Source organism: Sinohyriopsis cumingii, chromosome 12, assembly GCF_028554795.1.
Source record: "Sinohyriopsis cumingii isolate HCF-2022 chromosome 12, ASM2855479v2, whole genome shotgun sequence".
Classification (NCBI taxonomy): domain Eukaryota; kingdom Metazoa; phylum Mollusca; class Bivalvia; order Unionida; family Unionidae; genus Sinohyriopsis; species Sinohyriopsis cumingii.
The window spans coordinates 94,682,745-94,697,748 of NC_142972.1; the positions used below are offsets into that span (position 1 = coordinate 94,682,745).

At 37.0% G+C, this 15,004-nt stretch overlaps 1 protein-coding gene across 1 annotated transcript in view; it reads right to left on the reverse strand.

The window, feature by feature from the left end:
• LOC149787008 (toll-like receptor 10) overlaps positions 1 to 2,558 on the reverse strand; it is a 43,294-nt gene extending 40,736 nt beyond the window's left edge. Inside the window, exon 1 of the mRNA XM_089977555.1 lies at positions 2,449 to 2,558. The gene's annotated coding sequence lies outside the window, so the exon portion shown is untranslated. The remainder of the gene's footprint in view (positions 1 to 2,448) is intronic.
• Positions 2,559 to 15,004: the final 12,446 nt, after the last annotated feature.

A 15,004-nucleotide genomic window follows, 5' to 3' on the forward strand; every position in this document is an offset into this window, starting at 1 on the left:
GCAAATATTGAATTACATATCAGATGTTAAAGAAGAAATGAACTTGAAATAAATAAAGTCATAATTCTAAATGCGGGCGTAAACACTGATGAGTTGACTTTTACACAAAAGGAAATATGTGCAGGTAATGTGTAGCCAATGAGGATGTGCCTGCATAGATACTCGTGTACGATTTACGAAACAAATTCAGCAGGATCACGTAGACATATACCAACAAAATTGTAGTGGAACTGAACTGACCTGTAATTATTTTGTGGAAAAATACAGCATTAATACTTTTTTAAGAGAAGCATCAATCGACATTACCTTCATCAACAACATCACCATAAAAACCATCTTCAAGAAGAAACAAATTAATCATTATCGATGCCTTTATCGTTTTTTATTTTTTTTTTATTTTTTTGTAAGTAAAATTACACTCTACTAGGCCTCTTCTTCTTCTGCTTACACTATACATGTCCATGGGTTTCTTTGGTCGCCGTCTATCGCCACTTATTATTCTAGCCATGAATAAAACTTTGTTTGACACCCTACTGCCACTTAGTATATTAGCCAGGAACTTTTCGGTGGACTGTCTAGCGCTATTTGCTATACTAGGCATGAAGATAACTGTTTGGTTGACTGTCAGTAGACACTTCTTATAATATCTATCAATATAACATTTTCGTTGACTGTCTACCGCCACTTATTAAATTAGCTATACATCTAAATGCTTGGTTGACTGTCTATTGCCACTTATTGTATTGACCACAAACACATATGCTTGTTTGCATGACACCGACTAGACAATGGATTCAGAAAAGCCGACTATTAAAAACTGTCACATTCGCTAAAATTTTATGCATTTAAATATTCATGACAGAATTTCAACAATTAAGACATGTGGTACATATAGTCTTTTATATATTAGACCATACATATCAAAGATCGTAATGTAATCGGTATTGAATAACGGCAAATTGTATGTTGTGGAGTATCAAACATCTATATCTTATTTATTACTTGTATCAATCGAACAATGATGTTATGGACAGAGGCAATGTGGGAGATTAAATTTTGTCTAACCAAGTGCGAAATCTTAGGAACAGAGACAGCATGAGATATGAAATTCATCTAAAGAAGTTTGACATGTAAGGGACAGTGTCAAGTGGAGTCGAATTTTATAAATCAATGTGTGATATCGTAGGGCAGAGTCAGTATGAGATACCAATTCAATCCAACATAGCGTGAAATCTTAGGGACAGAGTCAATGTGGGAGGCACGTTTTGTCCACCCACTCGTGACACTCTAATTGAAAGACAATATAATCCCATATTGGACATCATTGAGGAAGGTAAGTAGAGTACGATTGGACACACAGTACGTATAAACTCAGAGAAATGTCATGTACATCGAACCAAAGGCCATCCTAATATCTTGGAGGGACATAGCCAATTTTGTGATAAAGCGACAACTACATTGAATGTATTAGGTCCAAAGAAAATGTAGAAGAAGTGTAACATCATAATGACAGAATAAATGTAATAGAGACAAGTTGTATCCGACACAATAACATATCTCAGGAACAACTTGTATCCATCTAATTGTGTCATGATAATTTCTGGCGGTCTAAAATAATTGTATCTTCTTTTGTTGCAAAATAAAGTAGTGGTCATGTAACCTGATTTAAAAAGAAAAAAATATAATTTCATCGAAACATTAACTAAATTAAATGTAGAAGATAACAAAATGGCTTTTAATTGTTACTTGAATTTGTGTACAACTGACCTTATGCAAGATAATAGATCTCTTAGCACATAACTGTTAGCACGATCCATGACAACCTGTTAACCCCTACCTTTTCTGGAAGTAGTCTCCATTGTCTAATATATATATGTATATATATATATATATATATATATATATATATATACACACACACAGTTCATCGACTGATCGGCATGATTTAGAGAAAATGTATTTTCCAGTTGCCTAACTAAGCTATTATGCTGTTATAACATAATGAATGTAAATGTCGGCAGTTAAACATAACATAGTTAAAAACTGTGTTAGCTAGTACACATACACACACACACACACACACACACACGCGCACACACACAAACACAAACACACATACACACACATAGATAGATAGATAGATAGATAGACAGATAGATAGATAGATAGATAGATAGATAGATAGATAGATGGATGGATGAATCGATCGATCGATAGATAGATAGATAGATAGATAGATATAATTTGTATCTGTATGTGTGACTTTCGTGAAGTGGATAGATGACACGTTTTGCGATATTTATCTTACGAAATGTTTAGAAGATATAACCATTCAAACACTACATTTTCTTTCGCAGTTAATAATCAGTCATGCGTTCCAACCCCTCAATTTGCCAGGTTGTGTTAGTAATGTATTTGTCTTTGCATATAAAAATGTCTCAGACTTACCTGACATGTCAACAGAGAAGATCAATTATCGTACCAGTAGAAACAACCTTTGGAAAAGACTAAATTACCTTTCAACACAGTACCAAAAAGATGATTTGTTAATATCACTGCTTTGGATCAGGTCAGTGAAGCTAATAATACAACTAGACAACTCAATACGCATTATCAAACTCCACCAATCTTCAGATATTAGGAAGTTTAAATCTATCAATAGCTACAAGCCTGATTTATCCACATAAACGATGGTATTATATATGACACATTCTCAGTCGGATAATGAAATAGGAAGTTTAAATCTATCAATAGCAAAGCCTGATTTATCCACATAAACGGTGGTATTATATATAACACATTCTCAGTTGGATAATGAAAAAGTGCTGTTAGAATGGAGTATGTGTAACAAAGAACTTCATAGATTTGTTGGCTTGTCATCATAGGTCGTTTCTTTAGAAAAGAATGATTGGATGAGTCGCCCACAAATTTTGTTTGTGCCTGGCTTTTAGTTTATTAATGGAACACACGGTACCATTTAAAAGTAAAGTACGGAAAAAAATTGAATGGACACAAGTTTATAAAGATAAATTCTTCCAAAATTACGTAAAGGAGAAATGAAATCATGCTGGAGAGAGAGAGACAAATATGAGAGAGATATACTCATTTAGACTTCTGCCTTGTTATAAAGCAAGTTAACCTTGAATTATGAAGCCTTTTAATGGAACAATTATGATCATGTCTTAACGTAAAGTCATATTTATATTCATTGTATGCTATATTATGAAAGTTAAAAGAAAACTACATATTAATGGTTACTCGAGTCCAAAAATATCGTACACAAGAGCTCAATGAGGAATAATATATATGATAGTCCATTATAAACTATAAACTTTGTTTAAATCAGTGTTCTGCATTTAGTAACACAATAACCCTAACGTACTACTGTATTTATGTATGTGTTTATCTTGCTGTTATAGGGTTTAACATGTATGTATGTACGAATGTATGTATGTATGTATGTATGTATGTATGTATGTGTGAATGTGTATGTATGTATGTATGTATGTATGTATGTATGTATGTATGTATGTATGTATGTATGTATGTATGTATGTTATTTGTGTGTGTGTTTGTGTTTTTCAGCAGCCATTATTTGTGAGTTGTGGGGGATAGGGTGTATGGTGAGCGATTGCTAGACTGTGTGGTTGTGTTTTCGGTCTGTTTTCATCATGGATGATCGGTATATATGCAATGATTTAATAGTAGTATAATGATATAACGTTCACCTATTGACGAGGTGCTATGTATGGAGAAGAAATCTTTGTTGCCAAAATTAACAAGCATATATGCATTACAAAAAGGTTACTCTTTCTTCAAAAAATCAACCTCCTGCTTAGGCATATATGTTCATATCTTTTGATATATTTTGTATGTAGGTAAATTGTCTCACCTGTAAATATGTGTAATTAATATTCATAGCATTGAATTAGAAAATTGTATATCGCTATTACAATTTAATCCTCCATTTGGCAGTAACGATGCCTTGATATCAATCAGCTGTTTGTTTTTGTTTCTACTTATATTTAGCAGTATTTACGTAAAGTCAAGTTACGTAATTTAACAACAAGTGATATACAAGCCAGTGAATGGAAAGTCAGACACTATTTGTACATCTGAGAAAATTCTCAGAGCTGCGTGATTCGCATGATTATATCCATTTGCATTGTCACACTCTATGGATCAGTTTTAATGTGTCATATGCAAACGTAAGTTTCCTAGCAGCAAAAGGGGGGCGACTTGTTGGTTTGTCCCACCTCCACGCACAAACACACAAAATAGATCCCGTTTTCGTAATATGACTTGACACAAATGTTATTTTCAGGAAAGCAGCGTTGACTGATCAGTTATGTAAAAGGCAATCCGAGGCTTGTAAGATTGTTAAATTTACCTGTGGTAATGCTGATTTCTTAATCTGTTCAAAAAGAAAATGGCTGAGACCAGGTTGATAGATGTTGATTATACGATGAATAACGTTCTTGGAGAATTTTCATAGTTTTGTATAGTTCCTTTCTCGTTGCTCTTTTTGTCTAATTATGTGTGAACACACCCCTTGAGGAATAGCGAAGTGCGAAACTAATTTAAGAGATTCAAAGGGCTGTTTTAGTTCATTAATGTATTCAAGCGCCCCCTCATATGAACCTGGGTGTTATAAAATGAATACCCTTTTGGGGGTTCGGAAGAGGCAAGAGCAACTCGATTAAGTTTTATAAATTTGCAATTAACCATTTAACGATATTTCATCTTTTATCGATCCATTGCAGGCACCATTCTGCATCATTTAATAACTGTTGTTAAACACTGACAATATGTCAGTCGCGCGCTACTGGGAAAAAAAACATAAGGTAAGTCTGCACAGGTCGATAGATAGTTTGTCCGTACCTCTTAACTTCACGGACACTGACTCTATTATGAATATATTTTTGTTGTAATAATAATGAGTGATTCTGCGCTTGCTATGGAATTTATTACAGCCAAATTAAACAGACAAAGGTTTAATGTAATTAGGAAATATATTCTAGCACATGATTTTGCCGTACATCAGCTGCAACAACGCCAGGAAGCTCATGTGGAATTTAAACAGGGTACAGACCAGTTATTTAAACCAATTATCGAACCAACACGAAACAAATGATACAGCAACAGACGCAACACAAACTACTCTTGAGACATTACCAGCTGATATTGATGACCGTCTTCAACCCCTCAAACCCGTTTACCCACCACCGAAGTTCAACTACCACCACCACCACCAGGAAGAGATAGAACCAACATATTAGATAAATTTACCGCGGAAGGTATTGCCGCTATCAGGGATACAACCAAGTATTTGAAATTGCTGCGTTGGAGAGTGTAGCAGTGATAAGTATATAAAACCCAGACATGTTTACAGTCAAAAATCCTCCGATTCGGTCAAAGATGTATATCATGCTGCTACTAATATTTCGCAATTCAGAAAGGACTAAAATGGTATATAAATCTTACACATGCAGTATATAAATTTGCTGCGCAATCTGAATTGGAAAGAGAACCAAAACAAGAAAAAGTGAAGCGTCAACTTGAAAAAGAGAAAGAAGAAAGGAAAACAATTAGGCGTTAAATCGAGATCTGGAAAAAAGGAAAAGGGAAAAGCTGAGTCAGAGAAACTCCAGCAGCGCTTTCTGTTCCACGACCGCACGACAATTCACCTTGAGGAGCAGCCGGAAATGTTTATACCACTTGTGATCGATTTAGTAGAACACAAACCTTCCCGTTGATTCAAGATAAACTTTATCCCAATAACATTATTGCAGATTTTGATAGACTAGAACATATGGTTGGTGAAAGACGAGCCGGCAACAATTCGAACGAAATCATCAGTGAAGCAGCTGCTATTTGTCAATGTTTATTTACCGGTGGAATCATGGACAATAGCGTTTGTCGGTAGTTGATCGATGAAATTACCAACGGTTACAACAGCGATTGTTGGTTTGGACTCAGCGGTGTCATTAAAGATTTATTTTTATGATAGCCGCAACAGCTATTCCGATTGCAAAAACATTGATGAAAAGCATCGAAGTTGTTCGTGAGAAGGGTACTGACACGGCTGGTGGTGTTGGTGGTATAGCATTATCAGCGACCAAACACAGACTCACGGTGATTAGTACGACGAAAACCACAGCAGATTACGATCCATTCCAGTGCAAGCATTTCAATAAAACTTACCAGCAACGAAGTGATACCAGACAGTATCAGTAAAATAATAAATCAAGCCGCAAATAAGTGGTTGAAAGAATTACCTGGTGGGTCATCTCTGACAATACAAGCTTTATTAGAGATGCACAAATGATAACCACAAACATAAAAGAGGGTAGTGGCCTGGCTCGACGTCGTTGCTGATGCAGCACTTATTGATCGGTGTAGAGAACAAAGAATATATTATCATGTTCAGGCGTGTATCTGATCGCGCATCGAACATGGATGCACGTATACTCAAAGACGAGTCAATGTGTGATTATCACCATTATTCATATGAAAGACGAGAACGAGACCAGACCATCGTGGACAAAGTGAACTACAAGTCCAAGATACATTAATATATATATTTCCCGCTGTGGAATGTGTTTTGAAGTTCATGGAAAATTTGTGAAAAATGATAATAACACATACGCTGCAAATGAACAATGTTGTTTCGTTAACAACGGTATTATGGCGTTGCTTAACAGTGCCATTAATAATATAACTGATGGTAGAGAAATGGATGCATGCCTCGATAACTTTGACAATTATCGACCATTTAATGTATGAGTAGTACACTACTGACTATTTTGACAATAGGCAGTACCTCCTGTTACAATTTGCTATTGTTGGTCCTGCGCCAGCTGGTGGTTACAGTGTAAGTGATGTTACATTGCCAGACAAAATAATGTAGCTTGAAGATGTTGACTGAGGAATGAGAGCCTTTCATGAGCCCATACAAAGCTAGTAAATCTTTTCCAAACGTGTAAGTATTTTCCAAACATGTCATATTTTCAAACATTGAATTAGTTCATTCATGATATTATAATGTCCTATCATCACGTCATCGTTAATCTGATACCTGGTCGTGTTAAAAAGCTGCAATCAAAGAACTCTGGTGCAAAACTATCTCTGATATCAGAGGCGTTGCAAGGCCCAGATAAATTATCCCTACTGAGTGTCAGCACAAACACTATAATGAGGCCATGAAATCAAAACTGGCGTGTGATTTGATCTTTCTGTGAATGCTATCAGCGACTGTAGTTATACAACCGCCTATAGCGGATACACCAGCCTTGGCTGCCGTTTCAACTTCAGCTCATAACAAATCAGCTGCGGTTGTTGCCGTTGGATCTGCATATCATTGAATTAGGCAACAGGACACTGAATAAATACCTAAGAAACGGACGGGATCTAAGATTACCACGAATGTAGTACGATCAAGGTCTGCGAATGCCGGAGACACTTCCATAAATCTCCCCATATCCATTTTGTATTTACTTGATGTTGAGCAGCGATCAAATATAAAATACTCCGGAGTTGTTTTGAAGCGTGATCAGTTACCAGAAAAGGAAACTCGTGTTGAAACTTGTATCATTACTCTAGATGGCCGTTCTGGTGCTGGTACTCATTAGGGTGCATACGCGGTTGATACACGCGGTGTTGTTTATATCGATTCGTATTGATTGGCGCCACTGAAAGAAGTTTTAAAATACAATGGCTAGCCCGTGACATACCTCTATGGTATTTAACATTACCAACACATATATTAACGGATCCACCAACATGTGGTCCAGAAGTACTCGATGTACTTAACGCCGTTTCAAAGTCATCAGCTCCACATCAGAAATTAGTGCACGAATATACAGCCCGTCGGTTTAAACAGGTTAATGGTTGATAGTTGTAGATATATAAAGGAAGAGCTACTAAGGGCAAGGCCCAAGATGACATTGATCTGTCGGCGTACGCAACAAGAGATAAACTTCCTGATCTTTTGCCTCTCGCAGGGGGTTGATGCAAATCAGGTTGTTGTTCTCAAGATCAGCATGGGTGGATGACACACAATGTAAAATAAGTCGATATTATTCTGCAAGTCTAAGTTACAACCAATAATAATATCGATGATGTCTATAGATGGCAGAAAAATCTAAGACTCAAGAGTGTCAATCGGAGGTACCATAGGAGAGATCTAAGGCCGCCGATGCAATGACTGGTTAATTCAACATGAGCGAAAATAGAATTGCTAAATTGAGAGAACTACAATTGGACGATGTTGATGGATGGGTAATATTCAGAGCTGAATTTAATAATCACATGACCAAGTTTGACGGATTTCGTAGAAAAATAAATGGAATCAACAATAGATTCTTTGGAGACCCAAATATTGTTAACGTTAACCTCTGCGAAATTCGCACACGACTCAATGGCAGAGACCAAAACATGAAACAGATTACCCCTGGTGTTGTCTATACAACTTCTTTCATTAACACGGTATACACATCATCCATCACAACATATCCACGGGGTCGTTCCATCGATAGATTTTCAGGACCTTTGTCAGTCCTGTTAAATCAAGATGTCAGGGAAACATTCATACTGGATCCAGGAGACAAAACCCTATCCACAGAGATGTATTGGTGGTTTGTGGAATTCGTCGATTAAACATCTGTTTTAGTGAAGTAGTAAATGACATATCGAATCTCACACAGTCCCTTTGGTTCAATAAAGCATGTGTGTGGAAGGCATAGCTGGAGGAAATCATAGTTGAGCACATGACAAAACAAAAAAGATATCTCAGATGAATCATCGTCATAGACAATATTGTATATGCGGTCTTATTGCTGGTCGCTGAAACAGCGACATTAATCTGCTCGTTATCAGCGACGCACGTGATTTCGCCTATCGTTGGAATCGGGTGTCGCTATTTTTGACGGCGTTGCTGATATCTTTAACATTAAGGTGAAACATATATCTACATATTACGGTAAAAAAATGCAGGAGCACACAGAAATAACGCCGCGGCGACATATGCGTGTATAGATATAGCAATGATCCTGTCAGCAGGGTAAATGACGTTGTAATCCGAAAATAAATTCGCTGCAGTTAGGGATATTTATTATCTGTATCAAAAGAAAGCAAACATACCAGTGCAAGCAATAACTTTACCATCATTGTCAACGCCAAATTTAGAATTCACTGTATATATAATAATGAACACATAAATAACTACACGACTGGAACTGATCATTGCTGACACAACGCCGCCGACTTCCTCAATAATGTCAGTGACGTCAAGGTAGCTGGAATTTTATGTTGGTTTTCCAACTACAGTTGAAGCTCATAATGGTCAGGCACTTGCGATTGCACTGGCACAATTGCAATCAACTTGTTAGGTTTGTTAGATAAAGTCAGTCATATACTCTGCAATCGGAAGCATATTTACAAATGTGATTGCTTTTAGGACAGGTATTGGTAAAAATATAAGCTATAGGCAATCAATAAACATATGGTACGTGTTGGATTTGCCAATGAAATGGCAAAAGTATTGATGACTTCAGATGATCTACCCAAAAGCTCACTATTTTTTAAACCTCGATTTTTATCCAATTTTGATCAAATTTTAACATGGGCCGCTGTCATGATGATCTGGTATGAGTTTCATAATGAGAAAGGTACATGACGATTTATTATGGGATGTACCTTCTTGACTGAGTGAGTTTGCAACTATTTTGTAGGGCATAATTCTGATCTGATGTTTAGAAAGCGTGGAATATAGACTAATATGACTATTATCTCTGGTGATCATGTTATTATAATCGTCAACTCAAGATAATATATATGGATCAGATTTTGATTAATGAAGCAAATGTCATCAATATATTATATATCAATTAACAGATATTGTAATTAACTGGCTGACATTCTCAACACTTTAGTTTCCTTTGTCTGATTAACACTTTAGTGACTTTTCTTTGATGAGTAATGATTCAGCCCTTAACAATGATATGTATATGACTGACACAATGGCACATATTGCAACAGATATCATAGATGCCGAAAAAAGAGCTTTTGACCTGGGTCGGTCCGATGTTGGCAAAGTTCTTATCAAAATGTTACACGAGGGTGCCGTCTAAGCTGCATCTTATTTAAATCTAGCTGCCAAATCTCCCTTTGTCGTATATGAACTGCGGTATGTAAGCGTTTAATATTTACCGATCCGTTGAGAGAAGTTTCCAATTCAATTATTATGAGTCCTTTATCCGTCTATAATGAAGTTTATAGTCAAGTTTCTTCCATAGTGTTTTATGTTTTACACCCAACTTCTTGTTTTGAGATTGCAAATGACGTGTGTAACATTTGAAAGGGATATCAATCTATGCTTGTCAACAGTAATTGTACATAATATTGGGAAAATTACAGGCTTGTGGTAATACTTGGATCTGTGTATGATCTCTTATTATTAAATAATTAACTTTAAACTAGAATGCGTCTGTTGCCATAGAAAAGTGTAAAAACTTATATTACGTATTATGAATTGTTATAGAAAGTTAAGTAATTTACGCTTTATGTAGCGAAATGATAATGATCAGTTTAAGAAGAAGCACTCTCTTGTTGTATGATTGCTGTTTCAGCAATACTTGTATATAACGTAGATTTTACCTGCAACTGCGACCAACACAGTGAAGCAGGGCCACTTCAATTTCCCAACAGTCTCATTTCATAGCTATAACATAAACCGATATTTCATGCATTTATGCTGATCTCTGATGCTTAACAAAGGACTCTCAAATCGAAGCTTAACAGAGCTAATTTGACGACGTTCAGCAGTTTATTCATTGATAGTCATGTTAGAAATACAAATAATAAAATGCACCGTGAATCTCAAATGATTTATCTATGTGTTAAGTTCAGAAATACTAGTGATAAGATATCCTATAAAACTCAGGGATCTTTCTATCTATCTATCAAATCCTGGAATTACTTATTGTCTTGAGTTTTCTGGCGTGTGAAACATAAATATCGTATTTTGACTGAAACCCGGCAATGCTTCAAGCAGTATATTGCGTGTGTGTGTGTGTATGTGTGTGTGTGTGTGTGTGTGTGTGTGTGTGTGTGTGTGTGTGTGTGTGTGTGCGTGTGTGTATGTGTGTGTGATTTGTAATGTTAACGTAGCTTTAACAATTTTTATGACATATCGCTACGATGTCTGCAGTGTGACAGTTTATAGTGATGTCTATCACTGTGGCAATATGCCACAGACTTGTAGCATGATGCCCCACCCAGTCACATTATCCTGATAACACGCCGACCACTCCTAACACTAACATATTAATGCTGAGCGCCAAGTGAGACAGCAGTGAGTACCATTTTTATATGTCTTTGTTATGACTCGGCCGAGGATCTAACCCACGACAAACGCATCCGAGGCGGACGCTCTAACCACTAGGCAACCGGAGCGGTCAGTATATTGTCTTTACGATCTTGATCATTGTTTCAAAGTTTTTTTTACGCAGTGAACACTGATGAAAGTTGATTGCTTTTATATTACAATGGGACAGGTTCCATAACAACTTTCTATAGGTTGCTCAAATATGATATTGAACAGATTATATTTTCATATATTGAGGTTGCCAATTTTCAGTCTCCCCACCCTTCTGTTACCATATATGGTATCAAAATCAATGACTAAGTAGTCATGTTCCAACAAACATGTTGTAGTTGTATTACTAGTAGAATGTCATTACGAATGTATTAACTTTGAGGTTTCATTTCAAGTACTAGACGGTTTACATAATTATGCTTTTCTTGCACGAAAACATCAACCTAATTAATCTAGTAGGTAGGTCAGAGGAAAGAATGCAGTCCATTATTGATGGAAATATTTTAGATCCGATTCTAATAGATGCGTACTAAGAAGCTGATACGTTTTCTTCACAAATATGGATAAACGAAAGCATTGTTTTAAGTTGCTTCATTCAATGAAGACTTTAACAGTATTTTAAGGTACGCCATGCACAGTCCGATAATATGCTGAATTAGCACCAGAATTCGCTTACTGGTCCTTGCCAATTTTATTCTGGCGATAATCTTCTGATCATGTAATACATTAAACAAAGGAAGGAGTTTCATGTAAGGATCAATCACTGGTGGGTCATAAGAAAATTATTCCAGGAGACAGTACATACAACAAACGGTCGTGAATATCTTTTTCAGCAGATTTATCTTAGGTTCCTTTACTGTAATAATATGTTCATGTTGCATGCCGAAGATCACCTAATCCATGATATACTTGGATAAATACAAAACCTATGGTTCATAATGGAGGTCTTTTGCACGTTGTGTCTTGTTGCAGCATTGGTATTATCGAAATATTTTTTGATAACTACAACCCAACCAGCACGCAGCAGTCTTTAATGCTACCGCTGTTAGTGACTTTATGGAGAATCGTTACCTCAAAGTTAGCATTCAACTTCACAATAATATCTTGCATGTGTAAGATTTTTGACTTTTTTCAGTTTGCTAGCTGGGTTACCAAAAATCGAAATCTACCATGGATCGAAAATAAATGCAACGCGGTAGGTAAACGAGGATAAATTATTCAGAAATTGGCTCAGATCCAGATAAGCACCATGTCGCCGAGCAGGAAATGGCTCGTAAATGTTGATATATCTAGTTAATTCATACCATAACGCATACTGTAATGTGAAACAATAGGAGCTTTCGGGGTAGGTGAAAGTTCCTGTGTACGCAACGCTTGAACGTCAAGATGAATGCATACAGGACCATCCAGTTGTGTTTGTACAGGCATTATCGAATGAACCAGCAGTAGACAAATATGTTGTCACTGCCTAACCATTACACCAAGTTATATAATTTACAACTTCGAATGGAGGTGCAAGTCCATACGAATCAAACTGCAAACTATGTTGAGGTCTTGCCATGTATGCGACCCAGTGAGTACCAGGACCAGTGGATGGTTCCAGATTGACGATGCCTAATTTGCGTTTGTGTAGTGTCATCGTTGCAAGTTCACCTTGCATAAAAAGACAGGAAGATGTTTCAGCGATATAGCTATTGCGCAGAAATCAAATTTGGTTGGCAAGCGCGCGATCTTCATCGACCGGGTAATCGATGACTTATGCCTGAGGATACTCGACGACTAATACGTCGTAATCGAAGGCGTCTTACTTACTTATCAGTCTACTAATGGTGATGCTGGTCCGACAGCTCCCAACGTAGAAGCTTTTGCAACCTGTGAGGCCACCGCTGGCATCAATGCTGGAATCGCTTTAAGGAATGGAAATATTCCTAATTTCTCTATTTGCGCCACCTCTGACTAGTAAAATTTTAAGCTTAATTAATCTTAATGGACACCACAATTTCTTTTATTGTGAGTTTCTTTTCTTAAATTGATTTCCAGTAATGGCGGCCTTCACTTTGCTGTAGGACATGACTATTAAAATTCGTTAAAGGTTCAATTATGAATTTTACCTAGGTTATTTGGTCTCCCTCACCAGGATCCTTCATCAATAGCGTCTTCTCAAGAAGCGACATAGCACGTTGGACTGTCTGAACAACTCCAAATGTTCCAGTGAAAAGCAATAAATCTGCTAAGACGTACACATTTAATTCAGGGAAATCGTTTGGCTTATTTCGATGTCCATGAACGACCAGATATTTTGACCTGCAAGGGAATTTTGGTTGGCAACTGATTGATGAAGCAGAATTTATGCCGATGTTCTTCGTTGTTTAACCGCAAGGAGTGCTCAGCGGTTTTTAAGTTGTCGAGTACCATTGTATTATTTGCCCGGACACTATCTCGCGCTGAATGCTAACCGACAATGAGAAGTGTTTTAGTGCAATAAGACGGATCGGTATGTATCTGCCAGGTAAACTACCCAGTAATACTAATGGTAGGTGTGCGTCTGTGATATATGCGAAAAACAATATTGTTGATGTGGTTCCCAAGCGGAATACAAGCGGTACTATGTGCCCAATGAAAGCAATAACACGTGCATTCACAAAGTCAGTGCACCCAACACAACTTTACCTGATGGCAGGCTTAAATACATCGCGCCAAATGGCACCGTTGGAGGTGCTTTTACGAATCAAGGTGAACGAGTTTTGGGCTGAAATCACCTTGCAAGCATATCTGCAAAACAAATATGTTGCATGAAGGTAATGTCAACCACTTGAAAAACAAAATGAGTCTCGATAAGAATATGCTCGACGCTGTGCAAATTCAAGATCAAACTCAGGATTAGGAAACGATACAAATTATACAGCTGCATCAGAATCGGCATCAGGATTTCAAGACTGGCTGATTATATTTGCTCTACTGACAGCGTGATAAGTTGTAAGCTTGAGAAACATCATAGCTAGACCAGTGGCTCTCATGCACATATTACTATATCGGGAGAGTCTACATCGTCCTAATGGCTTTAAGTTCCTTTCCATTGATGTAGTAACGTGTACTGTTGAACTATGGCATGAAGCCATTGTTACCACATCTCTCACCGGCATTGACATCGTAATTGTTATTGTCACCACATACAAGCTTTCCAGTTAAAATCTGCTTCACATGGAATGAAAAACAGAGAATTATCTTGCATTTGCAGTTATATTTTTAACTGATTGGGGTCTCAGGCAAGTTACAAGTAATACTGGAAGTCTCGTTTGACGGACTCTCCCATGTAAAATTCAGAGTCAGAAACGTCTTTTAACTGAGCCATTATTCATTATTTATTTTCTTGAAAGCGTGCAAATCCACTTCTCATGGCCAGATTTGCAATTGTTGTTGAGCGTCCTCGTTAATAACTTACCCACTGCAGACGGATTTGGTCGAAGACAATGTAAGTGGTGCCACCTTTGGCTCTCGTGTTATTTATCGCAGTGCTCGAAAGAGACACGCTTAGGCCTGTAGAGAGACTATTCGTCTTAATCTGTCCACGGTCGTATTTTTGACACAATTCACAACCTGCATGGTTACATGCTTAGTGATGATTTC